The sequence below is a fragment of the Asparagus officinalis genome, chromosome 4, assembly GCF_001876935.1.
Source record: "Asparagus officinalis chromosome 4, Aspof.V1, whole genome shotgun sequence".
Taxonomy (NCBI): domain Eukaryota; kingdom Viridiplantae; phylum Streptophyta; class Magnoliopsida; order Asparagales; family Asparagaceae; genus Asparagus; species Asparagus officinalis.
Genome location: NC_033797.1, coordinates 67,448,398 through 67,463,878, shown reverse-complemented (window position 1 = coordinate 67,463,878; position 15,481 = coordinate 67,448,398).

Below are 15,481 nucleotides of genomic sequence, written 5' to 3'. Positions count from 1 at the left end.
AGGAGAAATCTCGAGAGATAGCAAAGGAGAAAAACTTACCTCCGAAATGCGACTCATAGCCAAAATTTCCAGTATTACTAGTAGGAGTGTGTTCCCCCAAAATTTCCAGTATTACTAGTAGAAATGCGACTCATCAGCAAAGAAAGTCTCCTTCATAGTTTCAGTGAACTCTCTCATTAATTTCTTCCGAGGGTGGAAACCCACCTTGTAAAGTGATGGCAAGTTCTCTGTGTGTCGGCGAGAAGAAGGCAAGCTATGAATGTCTGATTCATTTGCAACTGGTTCATCAGAAACTGAAGTGCCCATCTTGAGTTTTCACCTGTGCAATGAGTGAATAGTTAGAATGCAGGTATAAACTACACTTTGAATTAGCAGTCACAAGTATATTACGCTAAACAAGTACTTATACTACACAATGTTAATTGTTGTTCCAAAAGGGAGGACAGAAACATACGGAAATACTTGCACTATTTTGAGATAGAAAAGCCTTCCCTACTCTGGGAGATGCAAACAAAGATCCTTATATAGGACTCAAGTACAATTGCAAGTCAAACTTCTCATTATAATAAAACCATATTATTAATTGTGAATGTAGATGTAAGAGCAAGTGCATCAAGCTCCCAGTTGGGAGTCCTAGTTAGCAAGCTCTCAAGAGCTCTCAAGCATTTTGAAATAAAAAATTATAAAAATAAGCATTGAGAGCACCTCCTTATTTTATGGAGCTCCAACAAGCTCCTAGTTAGGAGCTCCAACAATATCAAAAAAAAACCCTCTTCTATCAAAAAACCTCACTTCTATCGCAAAGATACAAAGGCCAAAGACTTTTTCGCAACAAAAAAAATATTTCTTTAAGGCTTGGGTTTAAAAGTAAGGGGGGGTTTGTAAAAAAAAAAAATTAATGCTTGGGAGCTCCCAAGCGCTCCACAAATTTGTGGAGCGCTTAGGAGCTCCCTCCACAAATTTGTGGAGCGCTTGGGAGCTCCCAAGAGCTCCGGTGGGCCCCACTGGCCACATCAGCCCAAGGAGCCCCTTGGGAGCTTGCTGAGAGTTTGTTGGAGGGGGGGGTTTAAAAGCTCCCACCGCCACGTAGGCCTTGAGAGCGGCGGTGGGAGCTTGGTGCACTTGCTCTAAAACAAAGCACATTCAAGGTGAATGGAGAGGACTATGACGCAATGATGTATTGATATATCAACATATGAATTAAAACAGGACAACATTTTCAACTTGCATCATAATTCTTCGATCATACTCTGTTAAATAACCATGTAGGAGGTTGACTTAGATGATTAGATTGTTTAAACTACTCATTAGATTGTTTAAGCTATTCACTTATCCATTTGCCTCAATTGTTGATTTATATAATCAAAATTTTATACGCGGCGTGAGGCATGCAATTAAGAGATTATGAGTATGCAATACTTCATACTCATATAAATCATTATTCATCTCATCAGTCATCCTCAATGACAACGGCAAAGCATTGTAAGTTCCGGGGAAAACGACCGTAAATTCTCTAACATTCTAACAGATCTCTTCCACTGTGGAAGCTATGTGAGTTGCAGGGATCAAAAGAAGAACTTAGCACCCAAAGGTTAATTTATTTCTCAAATTGCAAAGCATCAATATTACCAGGAGAGTTCTTTCCCACTTCTCAGAAACACCAGTGCATAACAAGTTCAAAAAATGATCTCAAATAGAATATTCAACTTGATAGCTTCATAATTTATTAGTGTTAATAAAAAGAAACCATTTTCTCAAAAGCCCCAATATAAAAGGGAACCATTACTATCTCCAAACTCTTGAGTGTTTTATGGAGATGGATGTTTCCCCTTTATAACTTGAGGTTTTATTCCCACTGTTTGCTTTAGATAATTGCTTCCAAGTGAAGACTTTTTCGAGGTCCAAACACATAAAGGGCACTTAAAAACACCATTACTGCATTCCAAGACATCAGCAAGCAACTAACACCGGTTGCACTTTCAAATTATATATTTAAACTTGTGCTTTTATTATAATTTTGGCAACTTGCATGAAGAAGTACTTCAAAACCCCAAAGTCTACAAATAAATCTCAGGCCAAAAGGTAAAACACTCGGAAATCAAGTTGTATACTAAGAATCTAAACAATCTAGGGTTTGTTCGGGAGAGGAGAAGGCTCAGTTTTGGGGGAGGAGGGATTGGAGGAGGGATTTGACGGAGATGGAGTCGGATTCGGGTGGAGTGTAATGGGTTTGGGAGAGGGAACCGATTTCACCGGAGAGGGTGGTGATTAGAGAGGGGGAGAAGAGTAGGAAGTGAAAGATAGCTTTTTCTGCAAATTTCGGTTTTGGGGGAAATATGGGTGACGAAATTTTGGGGGGAAACGGGGGCGGTAAAATTTTGATGGGTTAAATTTTGGACAAATTTTTTAAAACAACTGTTTTTAAAATTTAATAAGTAAAACCGACCGCTTCAAATTTTTTTTAGCAAAATCGACCCCCCTCCTCTCCGCCTTCAGCTCCTCGCCCTCACCTCCTCCCATTCCTCCCTCTCCTCCTGGGTCTCCCGCCACGTCGCCCCCCTTCCGCGACCTCGTCTCCACCATCGACCTCGGCGACGACGTCCTCGTCCCCCTCCTCGCTCCGCTCCCTCCTCTCCGCCTTCAGCTCCTTGCCCTCACCTCCTCTCACTCCTCCCTCTCTTCCTGTGTCTCTGGGTCTCCTCTCGTCATCGTCAACCCCTTCCCCCCTCGCAGGCCTTCTTCAACCAAGCCCCCCGCCGACTCCTTCGTCTCCGCTGTTCAGGCCGCTGGCGCCAGCGAAGGAGATGGTGGACATCGGTGATTGGGTTGGAGGAGTTGGATATCGGGTTTTTTTTGAGAGGAGGAGGCGACGTGGCGGGGCGAGGAGCTGAAGGCGGAGAGGAGGGGGTCGATTTTGCTAAAAAAATATTGAAGCGGTCGGTTTTACTTATTAAATTTTAAAAACAGTTGTTTTAAAAAAATTGTCCTTAAATTTTTTTAAAAATCGGTAACGTATCTAGGATGTATACTAGACGGAAATTTCCGTCTAGGATAGTTGGTTAATTTTTTAAAAAAATTAAAAATAAAAAAATAGTCTACTTTTATATTCTAGACGGAAATTTCCGTCTAGAATGTTTATTCTAGACGGAATATTCTAGACGGAAATTTTCCGTCTAGTTTAATAGCAAACTAGACGGAAAAATTTCCGTCTAGAATAGTCCGTTTAGGATATGTGATTTTCTACTAGTGTACCCACTAAAAATTCAACCATTATAATAGAATTAACCAAAGAATATCCAATAAAAATTCGACTAATTAAGAACACGTCTATATGAATATAGCTTTGTCGTTTACGTTTAAGCATTCATACAACATTACGCAGCACTAACGTGAAATCAATAAATACAAACTCAATCAAACGGTGCTTAATAAAAATTTAAATTGCAGACAGGAATCGCATCCCCCACTCACTCCTCTTCAATAATAATGATGTATCGCCTTGCAATTGAAGTTGAAGAGGCATAAAGTATTTAATGCCCCAAATTAGGAATACCAACAATTAGGAGCTGTCACTGAAAATCAAACCCTTCTACAGAAAATAAGCTTTCACAAAGGGAGCATTGCAGTTATGACGCACACCAGGCAAAGTAAAGCTACAAAAAATTTCTCACCGTACCTTTTTACATATCAACCTCTGCATGATACTGTAATGTTGACAACAACATTGGATAATTAAAATGAATATATGTGGAAGAAAACAGAAAAAAACCAGTTTTTCTGTCATAAGTCGACTCATGCACATGGCTAAGTCGACTTATGGTAAGTCGACTTGTGTCTGTGCACGAGTCGACTTACGATCTGCGCTGGAATTGTGATTTTTTTTTCTCTGCCAAGTCAACTTATCAGACCTGATAAGTCGACTTACGAAGTGTGCTCCAGTTGCTGTTTTTTCTCTCTGCCAAGTCGACTTATGCACTCTGATAAGTCGACTTACGACGGGTTTTTTGCACAGTTTGGTTTCCTATTTGCACTCTGTTTGGGTTTTTGTTTTGATATGAATAGAAAAACGATTTGTTAGGGTTTTATATCAGAGATTAAGGAATCTTTTGAGCATTGTGAGAGGGAGATATTGTGAGTAAGGTGAGATCTTTGGTTGAGGGTTAGTTTGAGGGATCTTGTGTGATTGTAATCCTCTGTACTCTCCTTGAATTACTGAAATCTCTCAATCCTCTCCCCGTGGACGTAGGCAAGTTGTCGAACCACGTATATCTCTGTGTTTGGTTTGATTTGTCGTAGTTGGCTTGGTTTGTGCAAGTGTGTGGCTTTCTTCTTCTCATGATCACAAGTTCGTTGTGTGTGCGTGCAACACTTCCTCATAGGCGCGCGACAAGTGATATCAAAGCCCAGATTTTAGATCTAGGGTTTTTTTGGATTAGGTGGAGGAAGATTCTGTTGGCCTTCTTGTTTTGATGATGTTTAACAAATAATTTACCACTAATGTTGTTTGTCTAGTATTTGTGTATTCTTATTTATTGTAGACAAACAACGTTGTTGGAGGTTGGATGGATTAAGCCTACACGATCATATCAAGAGGAGGTTGACGGAATTGTGGAGTGAAGCATCGTACAATTCAAGTTCAAGATCCAAGTTTAGCTTCATCCGCAACGTGTACCAAGTTGAGCTCAATGAAGATCAAGATCAAGCTTGGGTAATTTAGTTTAGGAATTTATATTATGTGTGTTAGTACTTTAAGCTCAATCATATACACACATACACGTTGTGAAAATATTGTTTTCTTAGTTTTTGGACTTAACAATAATCATATACATATTTTATTAAGTCTATATAATCATTGTGCAAAGTTTCAAAACATGGTTTAGCCTAAATGTCAAAATTCACATGTTTACATTTTTGTGTTTTCATATTTTTACAAAACAGATGATTTTTCACAAATGGGAAATGCAATTTGGAAAATTCTTTTTGTAACATGTTCATTTACATGTTTATATACATTTCCCAAAGTTTTATTATTTTTGGACTTCATTTGTTATTTTTAACAATTTTCTAAAAGTCAAAAATCTGTTTAAAACTGTTTTTCTGAAGTATCAGTATTCGATCGACCGATCCGGTCGACCGCTCATAGTTTCAGTCGGCAGAGGACGATAGAGAGTCTGTCGGTCAACCGGTCCAGTCGACCGAAAGCTCCATCGGTCGACCGCACCGGTCGACCGACGATTGTCCAGAGCTGGTTTTCGTGTTTTTGCTCTCCGTCGGTCGACCGACAGAATTTCCGGTCGATCGACAATAGATCCGTTGTTTTTCCAACGGCTATTTCCTGAGCTGTTTTACTAGAGCCGTTTTTGTCATTTTCTTGGGGTTTTGGCTGATGTCTTGGGTTGTTATAAATACCTCATTGCATTTACCTCTCCCAACTAACAAGAGAAAAGTTTTTAAGAGGTTTACAAGTTTTGTTTAAGGGTTTAGTGTTTGTTGGAGGAAGTTTTTACTGCAGATTGAGGGATTCATTCTCAATCCTCTTCATCCTCTTCTTTGTGTTTATAAAGAAGTTTTCTAACTCTTTTCTCTAGGAATTTCATTATTGATTTTCATATTCTTATTATTGCTAGTTTGCTAATTGAGTTAGATTTTATTTTACTCATTGTTACACCCACACCCACATTGAGCTTTTAGTATTTACATACATAGTATAGTTGGGTGGTGAGAGTTTGTAACTTTGAGTTGTGCTTTCATTGTGTTCTCATCCATAGTTGAGAACAATCATTTGTTATATTGTGCCTATTGTGAAATTCACTTTGTAATACACTTATACACCGAGTGAGAAGTGTGTGGTGAGAGTCGGGGATCGTCCCAAGAGGAGTGGCGTCGGTTGACGTGCCTAGGGAGAGGTTGTAACCGAGCACTTGAGGGAGACACGGCTAGGTCCAACACTTAGTGGGTGTAGAGTGTGATTGCAAGAGTGTGAGTTGTAGAGTTTTCGGTTAGCTAGAAAACCGAGTGTGTAGAAGAAGTTCCGGCTTCCAAACCGGATTGTGTTAGTGGATTTCTCCCCGGGAGTGGGGAGCGGAGACGTAGGACGGAAGGTCCGAACTCTGTGATCATATTGCTTGTTTGAGTGTGCTTTGGCGTTCATTCATATTTATGTTCATATCTTATATCGCCATTGTGCATTGCTCATTTCTATATCATCCACTATCTTGTTTAGATTATCTACCCTTGTGTTGTTTATATATCCTTGCACATACTTTACCTATATCTCATTATTAGGATATATCTTATTGTTTATATTGCTTATCCTAGCACACATATCTTGTTGTAGTTCATACTTGCTAGGATAACTTATTAATTAGTTTTAATTGGTATTTAATCGGATTAGATTAGCATAAGACCCTAATCACCCCCCCTCTAGGGTCTAACAATTGGTATCAGAGCTTGGTGCTCTTTGATTTAAGGTCTAATCGCCTTGAGTTAAAGATCCAAGTTAGCTTATTGTGCTAATCTAATTTTGAGCCTATTTGGAATCCAATCTAGGGTTCAGTTGGGTAATTTCTTATTCCTTTCAAAGTTTGGATCTTTCTCTGCAATTTGGAATTTATGATTATGGGTGAAGAAACTAGTGAAAGCAGCAAGATGATCGGCACAGTTCAAGTAGGTTTTCAGAACACTAAGATTAGTGTAGTGAAATATGACGGTAAAATCAACTTTGGTTTGTGGATGAGCGACGTACAGGATGCGCTCAATGCTCAGAATTTGGAAGAGACCATCATGGTCCACGAGAGGCCACCTAAATATGATGAGGCGATATGGGAGAAGATGAATAGGAACGCGTGTGGGGTGATCAGGTCCTGTTTGGAACAGGAACTAAAATATGATGTGATTAGGGTGATGTCTGCAATGAAGATGTGGGAAATTCTCAACAACAAGTATCTCACGAAGAGTGTTGAGAACATGTTGCACTTGTTGTGAAGATTATTCAGATTTCAGATGTCCAGAAGGAACCTCGCTTGCAGCTCATGTGAACAACTATACAAAGTTGTTGTCGGACTTGGCGAACGTGGATGAGAAGATCACGGATGAGTACAAGGCTATTATTCTTTTGGGCTCCTTACCGGATGAGGAGTATGATACCTTCGTGCTTACGTTGCTGAACGGGAGATCTTCTATCACTTATAGTAAGGTGACTAACGCATTGACGAACTACGATTTGAGGAGGAAGGATAAGGAGACTTCCCGCGTTAGTATTTCAGGAGAGGCCTTGTCGACGAGAGGTAGAAGCTCATATCAGAAAGGTGGAAATAGAGGGAGGTCAAAGTCAAGAGGTCGTCACCAGCTTAGAAAGAACCAATGTGCATTCTGCAAAGAGCAGGGATATTGGAAGAGAGACTGCCCAAAGGTCAAAGAAAAGGAGAATATCAAGAATAAGGGCCCGAAGGCTAATGAGAAGAATGCTGCGAAAGGCGATGATTCCGATGATTCGAGCTTTTCTCTTTTGATTACTCCGGAGGTGAACCATTTGGATGCATCGGATTGGATGCTTAATTCTGGCGCTACTTATCATGTGACTCCTAGACGAGATTGGTTTTCATCGTTTGAGAGACTCGACGGGGGTGTTGTTGTCATGGGAAATGATCAATCCTGTGGCATTTGTGGGATAGGTACTGTGATGATTCGGATGCACGATGGAGTAGTCTGTGAGTTGAAGGAGATGAGATTTGTTCCTCAACTGAAGAAGAATCTTATCTCAGTTGGAGTTTTGAAGGCAAAGGGATTCAGGGTGACCTTTGAGGACGCTGTAGCGAAGATTACTAAGGGATCTTTGGTGGTGATGAAGGGAGTCCACAGTCAAAATTTATACTATCTGAAGGGGAGCACCGAGATTGGCCAGATTACTTCAGCTATTTCAGAGGCGGACATGAGCAGACTTTGGCATTACAGGTTAAGGCACATATGTAAAAAGTCACTGCAGGCATTGTGCAAGCAGGGGCTATTGAATGGAGCTAAGAGTGGGAAGATTGAGTTCTGTGAGCACTGTGTTCTTGGCAAGAAGATGAAGGTGAAGTTCGGGACGGCCATTCATAGGACGAGGGGCATCTTGGACTACGTGCACACAGATGTTTAGGGTCCCACCAAGATGGCATCACTTGGTGGTCGATATTAGTTCGTCACGTTTGTTGATGACTATTCTAGGTGTTGTTGGGTGTACACCATGAAGCATAAGAGTGAAGTCCTAGATTTGTTTGTGGAGTGGAAGAAGAGATTAGAACTGCAGACTGGGAGAAAGATTAAGACGTTGTGATCCGACAACGGCGGCGAGTATACTTCAGACCCCTTTCAGCAGCTATGTCGAGACGAGGACATAGAGAGGCACTTCACAGTTAGTCATACACCGCAGCAGAATGAGGTGGCAGAGAGGTTAAATCGGTCTTTGCTAGAGAAGATTTGATGTTTATTGACGCATGTGGTTTGGAGAAGATCTTTTGGGCTGAGGCACTTTCATATGCGAGCCACTTCATTAATAGGCTGCCTTCATCTGCGATTGAGGGGAAGACCCCTATAGAGATGTGGTCGGGAGAGACAACACATGACTATGAATAGCTTAAGGTATTTGGCTGCCCTACATATTATCATGTTAAAACTGATAAGTTAGAACCTCGAGCTAGGAATGCTATATAATGCTATATTTGTAGGATTCAAACGTGGTGTTAAGGGATACAAGCTTTGGGATCCAGTTGATAAGAAGATTGTGCTGAGTAGGGACGTCATGTTTGATGAGGCTTCTATCTTGAAGCTTCCCAGCTCTTATCAGGTGGAGAGCGACCCGACGGAGGAGATATTGCAGGTGGTGGAGATCGATGCAGCTCCACATTGTCTAGATGATACAGTATCCATTAGAGTATCGACTGAGGTGATGCCAGGCGAGCATGACGATGACATGGGGGATACGAGTACTGATGTGCAGGATCAGAGACTGACAGCTCAGGTTTAGTATTCAATTACGGTTCGGAGACAAAGGAGAAACATACAGATGCCAGCACAGTATGCCAACTGTAAAACCCCGAAATTTCTATAATAAATATATGTGTATTATTCAATAGCTGAATCACCTTAATGTTCCGCGTTATCTGCCTCTTCCAGTCACCCATTACCTCATAAGTAGCGGGGTAGGGGGCGGGTATACCCCTATATTATTATATAAAGTATTCAGACTCCAACTTCCTTTAATAGAGGACTGGAATCTTAGATAAGATACTGGAATGTTTTCTAACTCTATCATGATAATTATAGAGGAGTTGGCTAGAAGGACTTGTGATGTTTCAAATTTCATTGACTTCTTCAGCCTAGTTAATTCAGCTGGCTTCTTTTCGCAATTGATCGACAGTCTCCAGCGACTGTGTATCATCCTACGTCTGTCCGATCTTCGAACTGCAACGTTCGTATTCAAAACTTAGCTCTTATCCATGAGATGAACTTTGAACTGATTATCTTCGTCGCACATTCATATCCTGAATGCTGTATGAACTCCATCGAATCATTCCTTATATAATACTAATATAGTAAATATGATATATATCATATAATAGTATCAGCACCCATGAATGAATTCATCTGTGTTTTCGAGAAACGCATCAGCTGTCTATTGAGAGAAAGTCGAGTGAATGACAGCATTAAGTGCCCTAGCAACAGGCAATTTTCTGCTCCCCGCTGGGGGGGCCGCGGCGGCCTCGGAGCCGACTGAGCTGTGCGTATCATGCCGTGGCGGTCGAGGCCGGCCACGCGGTCAGAGTGGTTTTTCTGCAGGGTTTCGGGGTTCAAACGGGTTTGGCCGGTCGGGGTTCGGTGAATTGGTATATAGGGCTAATGATTCCGAGACAACCCCTCTTATGCATGCTGAAAATCAGTAACCCTAAATCCCCCTATCTTATAACCCTAATAACAATCGTATTGTTTGGTGATTTGGGAGTTCTTGAGGATTGCAGTAGTTTTTGGTGGGATTCAAAAAGACGAAGACCGATATAACTCGAACTTTATGAAGGATTGCCATTGCTCCACGAAGAAGAGGCTGAGGCGAGTACATTCTCGCCAACTATAAAAACACCTATTTTTGATGGTTTTCGCCGGTCTTTGATTATATATATGAGTTTTTGGATGAGTGATATTTTCGGTATAAAGTGGTTTATTCTGGTCAGAATCATAATGGTTTGGGTTTATAAAAGTTCACACAAAACAGTTCTGTAATAAAGCTACGATCTGAAAATATTGATAAAGCAAGAGTTAATCATTTACTAAGTTTTAAAACGTTTTAATTTTTCTCCAAAATATGTATTTTAGAAATATTGGATAGTAGATTACATGCTTGGGTGTGTCGGTTGTTTTTCATTCTATATATTTTAGGGGACATTAGAACTCGCTGTTATCGGTAGAAGATTTCCCAAAATTTTTTTCAGGTTTGAGCGACGGACCCAGATTTGGGTTCTGTTCGCTTGTCGGTCGACAGGGTGGGGCGACCGCTGGTGCTTCGCTGTATGGGGGGCAGCGAAGATAGCCTGGGCAGTCCGACCTGCCGCACCGGGTCGGACCGCGACCGTTCTGCTCGGTCGACGGAAATGCCGGCAGCGGGTCGGACCGCCGCAAACGGTGACCGCCAGGCTCATATCAGAGTGCGGTCGACCCGCGTCGTCGAACCGCCCACAGTCTGTTGCAATTTCGCTGTTCTGTGTATTTTTCAATTTCAAGATTTTTGCCCTGGAATCATTGGACTCCCTCCTTTGGTGTTTAGTCCTTATTTATGTAATCCATGCATGATAGATGAGCCTGAGGGGTAACGCAATTTGTGATTATATAAGCTGATTTGAGTTATGAACTTGGGTGAATAGAGTAGATTCCCTAATGTATGCTCCGTATTTTCAGCCATTTTCAGCTCCTCCGGTGTTGGGATATAACCATGAAGAGTCTCGCGTGTTGGACTATAATCCATTTTTGTCCTCGTGTTGGACATTTGCCACTTATTCCATGAGTTTGGAAACCACAGTATATAGTTCCTGTATCGGACATATTTCTTGACCCTGCATATGACTTTCTCACAGGAGTTTATGATATGACACTTATGTAGATTTTGACATGATATTCATGTAAGTAATAACATGATACCCATGTTGGCTATATCACAGCACTGTATTTATGCTCTGGTATTTGTTGCATTTCTTTTATTATTGTTACTGTCCTAGAACCTCGGGTTTGGTGGTTAGGGGTTTACAATTTGAGATATAAGGTATATACATGAGGGTTTTCTTGTTTGGATTATTTCGCTCGACGTACCTATTCTCGTGTTGTAAATTTCTAAATACTAAAACCCTCTTTTGTAAGATCAATGATTTTAGATCTATTATGTATTATCTGTATTTTCTTATACAACGAGCCCTGTCCCCTTAGGGTTGGTTGTGATGTTACTCGCTAGCGCTTTGACGCTCGTTGTCCCTCCCCCTTTCAGGTAACGAGCCAGGAGCCCGGAGAGTCACAGGTTGATGGGGATGTATTTTAGCCTCCACCGTCTATTTAGTTATATATTTTCTTTTGGGAGTTCCACAGTAGATTTTTGCTTAGACATTTGAGAGTCATGTTCTAGAAGTTGTAAAGGCTGTGTGCCTTATTTCCTTTTCGTCAGATATTTGTATTTGAGACTTGTTGAGTATTCCAGTTTATCTACTCAGACATTGACTATGTACTTATGTATGTTGGATGATGAGATATTAATATGATTATTATCAGTTCATCAGTATTTCTTGTATTATCTTTTACTTGCTTTTGTACCTACACCTGTTGTTGACTCTACTAGATAGATGTTAATTATGATGGTGAAACATGTTATTGTACGGTGTGGTGTATGGCAGGTTTGACATTCTTGGTTTCACCTTAGACTGCAGCCTTGTGTGAACCCAGGGGCGTCACACTTTTACTTGCTTTTGTACCTACACCTGTTATTGACTCTACTAGAGAGATAGTAATTGTGATGGTGAAGCATGTTATTGCACGGTGTGGTGTATGGCAGGTTTGACATTCTTGGTTTCACCTTAGACTGCAGCCTTGTGTGAACCCAGGGGCGTCACGGTTGGTATCAGAGCTCTAGTTCCCGTATCCTTAGGATCATTCTGTGTCGAGTCGTGGAGCTAGGTTAGAGTTTCTTAGGATTCATGTGTAGAGTCCGATAAGAATTTCCTAGTATGAGTGAGGACGATGTATGCGTATATCTAAAAATTTGAAAAAAAATTATGACAACTATTTTATGTTGATTGAAGGTATTTGCGTGAATACTATGTGTTATGAATTCGTATTGTGATACGTTATATATATATATATGTGTGTGTGTATATATATATATGTACTTTTGCTATCTCATTTACTGTGATAATTAAGCTTTCCTTTTTGATATTATAAATATCAAAACGAGAATGTGGTCGAGGTAAAACTCGTACCTGGAAAACTGGGCGTGCAGACCCGAGCCGTAGCAGGCTCCACAGTATTTCATCGACATCATAGCACTGTTAGCAGCAAGATCTTACAATACTCAAGGAGCAAAAGGTGTATCCGTTTTCGTCAGCAATACCACTTTCAGGAGTTCATCACCGGTTGTACCCATCGTGAAAATAAAGAGGCAATATCAATGAGGGCACCATCACCACAATCAGCTATTTATAGAGCCATAGAGCAGGAAGTTTAGCTCTAAAAGAATAAGAAAGATATCAGATAATAAGAGCACCAAAGTTTCAAGTCACACCAATTTTATTTGCAACCTATAGGGGAATGAGTATGTGGAAATTTCTTGAACGTCGACTTAGTACCAAGCAGAAGTTAGATGTATTCAGTATTGAGGACATCGCTGGAGGATAGCAACGACATCAAGATTTTTGATGGGGCAGCAACTAACCCCTATTTGGGAGAATTTTAGTCACTACTTCAACAAGTAGTTAAAAGCTAGTCTAAGTGAAGCAGGGAGATATACCCGTAGTAAAGGAAGAAAATCAAATCAAAATGACAAGAGAACTATTACAGAATCTAGAGAATCCTAGCAGCGGGAGAATGATTTTAACCCAGTAACAAGGACAATATAAGAAAGGAGCTCAATATGATTCGAGAGCGCCGAAGTAGCGCAGAGTCCGGAGTACATGTTACAATCAAAACAATATTGAACAAAGAACGAAAGACTTGTCGCAGTACACCAGCAGGAAGTCAGCAGGATAAAGGTCACAGTCGATAGTCTCAGAGTCATAATTTTGGCCAGCAGGGGAAAAATAGAGACACTACTTGTTAATCTGAGGATTTAGGAGCCAGTAGGCCAGATTTGCTTTATCCAGGAGATTCCCGAAGGATAGATTATCCCATATTTGCATTATCCAGCATAGTCTATTCAATAGTACTGCGTGATCAGGGTACGAGTGGAGTTTTCTTCGTGATTTCCTTTTCAGCTAGGATCTAGTTGAGTTAGGAAATTTGCTTATCTCTTATCTTTCATACCTTCGTTGATAGGTTTCAGCTTGTAGCACATTCCTTAGATATTCTGTTGTCAGTTTCTACTCCTCTAGAGGGGGTGTCCCTTCCATCTGTAGGAGATGTGTCATCAAACTTGATGAGTTTGAGTTAGTCATCGAGTCGATCGTGTTGTTGATGCCAAATTTATACATCAATCTTGGTACGGATTGGCTATCTTCCTACCATATTAGTATTGACTGCTTTGCGGAGACGGTCAAATTTGTGAGCGTCCGATGGGTCCGAGATGATTATAGCAACCTCCCAGGGCAACCGTTTTGCGGAGTCATTTCTGGTGTACATCGATGCGGTGATGCGACGGGATCAGTGTATTGATTTATTAGAGACTAGAGTTGTCTCAGAGTATCAGGATGTCTTTCAGGACATACCTGGATTACCTCCTGTGTGAGAGGTCGAGTTCTGTATTGAGTTGTAGCCAGGCACAGCCCTGATATCCCGCACACCCTATCGCATGGCACCAGCTGAGATGAGGGAGCTTTAGACCCAGTTGGACGAGTTATTAGCTCAGGGTTTTATTCATCGGAGTCATTCTCCGTGGGCCGCGCCGGTCCTCTTCGTGAAGAAGAAGGATGGTAGTATGAGATTGTGCATAGATTATAGAGAGATGAACAAGGTCACTATCCGGAATAGGTACCCACTACCTAGGATTGATGACTTGTTTGACCAGTTGCAGGGAGCGTAGTATTTCTCGAAGATTGATCTTCGTTCTGGCTATCATCAGCTGCGGGTTCGGGAGATGGATATTCCCAAGACCGCTTTTCTTACTCGATATGGTTCTTTCGAGTTCTTGGTCATGCCATTTGGGTTGACCAATGCACCCGCGGTATTCATGGACTTGATGAACCGGGTTTTCTGTCCCTTCTTAGATCAGTTCGTGATCGTTTTCATCGATGATATTCTCATTTGCTCGAGATCGGAGGCGGATCACGAGGAGCATCTACGGATAGCGTTGAGGACTCTTCAGGAGCATCAGCTTTATGCCAAGTTCAGCAAATGCGAATTTTAGCTTTCAGAAGTCAAATTCCTTGGCCACATCATCAGCAGAGAGGGCATAGCAGTGGACCCGGCTAAGGTCACGACAGTTCTTGATTGGGAGCCACTGAAGACGGTGACAGAGATTCGTAGCTTTTTGGGTTTAGCTGGATATTATAGGAAGTTCATTCAAGACTTCTCGAAGATTGCGACGCCTATTACACACCTTACGAAGAAGGGTGTACAGTTCATATGGAGCATGGAGTGCCAGAAGGCCTTTGATAATTTGAAGACTAAGTTGACTACAGCGCCGGTTTTGACTATTCCGAGTAGCGATAGGACATTCGTCGTATATACAGATGCATTGTTGGCAGGCTTGGGAGGTGTATTGATTCAGACTCAGAGGGTAGTAGCTTATATCTCACGGCAGTTGAGGGTGCATGAGCAGAACTATCCCACTCATGATTTGGAGTTGGCAGCAGTGGTATTTGCACAGAAGTCATGGAGGCACTACCTGTATGGAGTGCAGTTTGAGTTATTCACAAACCATCAAAGTCTGAAGTACCTCTTTTCCCAGAAGGAACTCAACCAGAGACAGAGGAGATAGATCGAGTTTATTAAGGACTATGAGTTCGCGATCCAGTACCATCCGGGGAAGGCGAATGTCGTGGCAGATGCTTTAAGTAGGAAGCGTAGACATCAGGTTTCAGCTTTGAGGTGTTCATTACATCGGGATCTTATCACTCTTAGCCAGTTTGATTTTAGACCCGAGATTGGAGGAACCAGTGCATTTTTGGGAGCTGTGACAGTGCAGCCATCTTGGAGTGACAGAGTTATCAAAGCTCAGTTGGGAGACCCTTGGATTCGAATCCGAAAGGAGGAGATTTCCAAAGAGCCTAAGACTGATTGGACCATTGGAGCTGATGGAGGTCTACGGATGAAGGGTAGA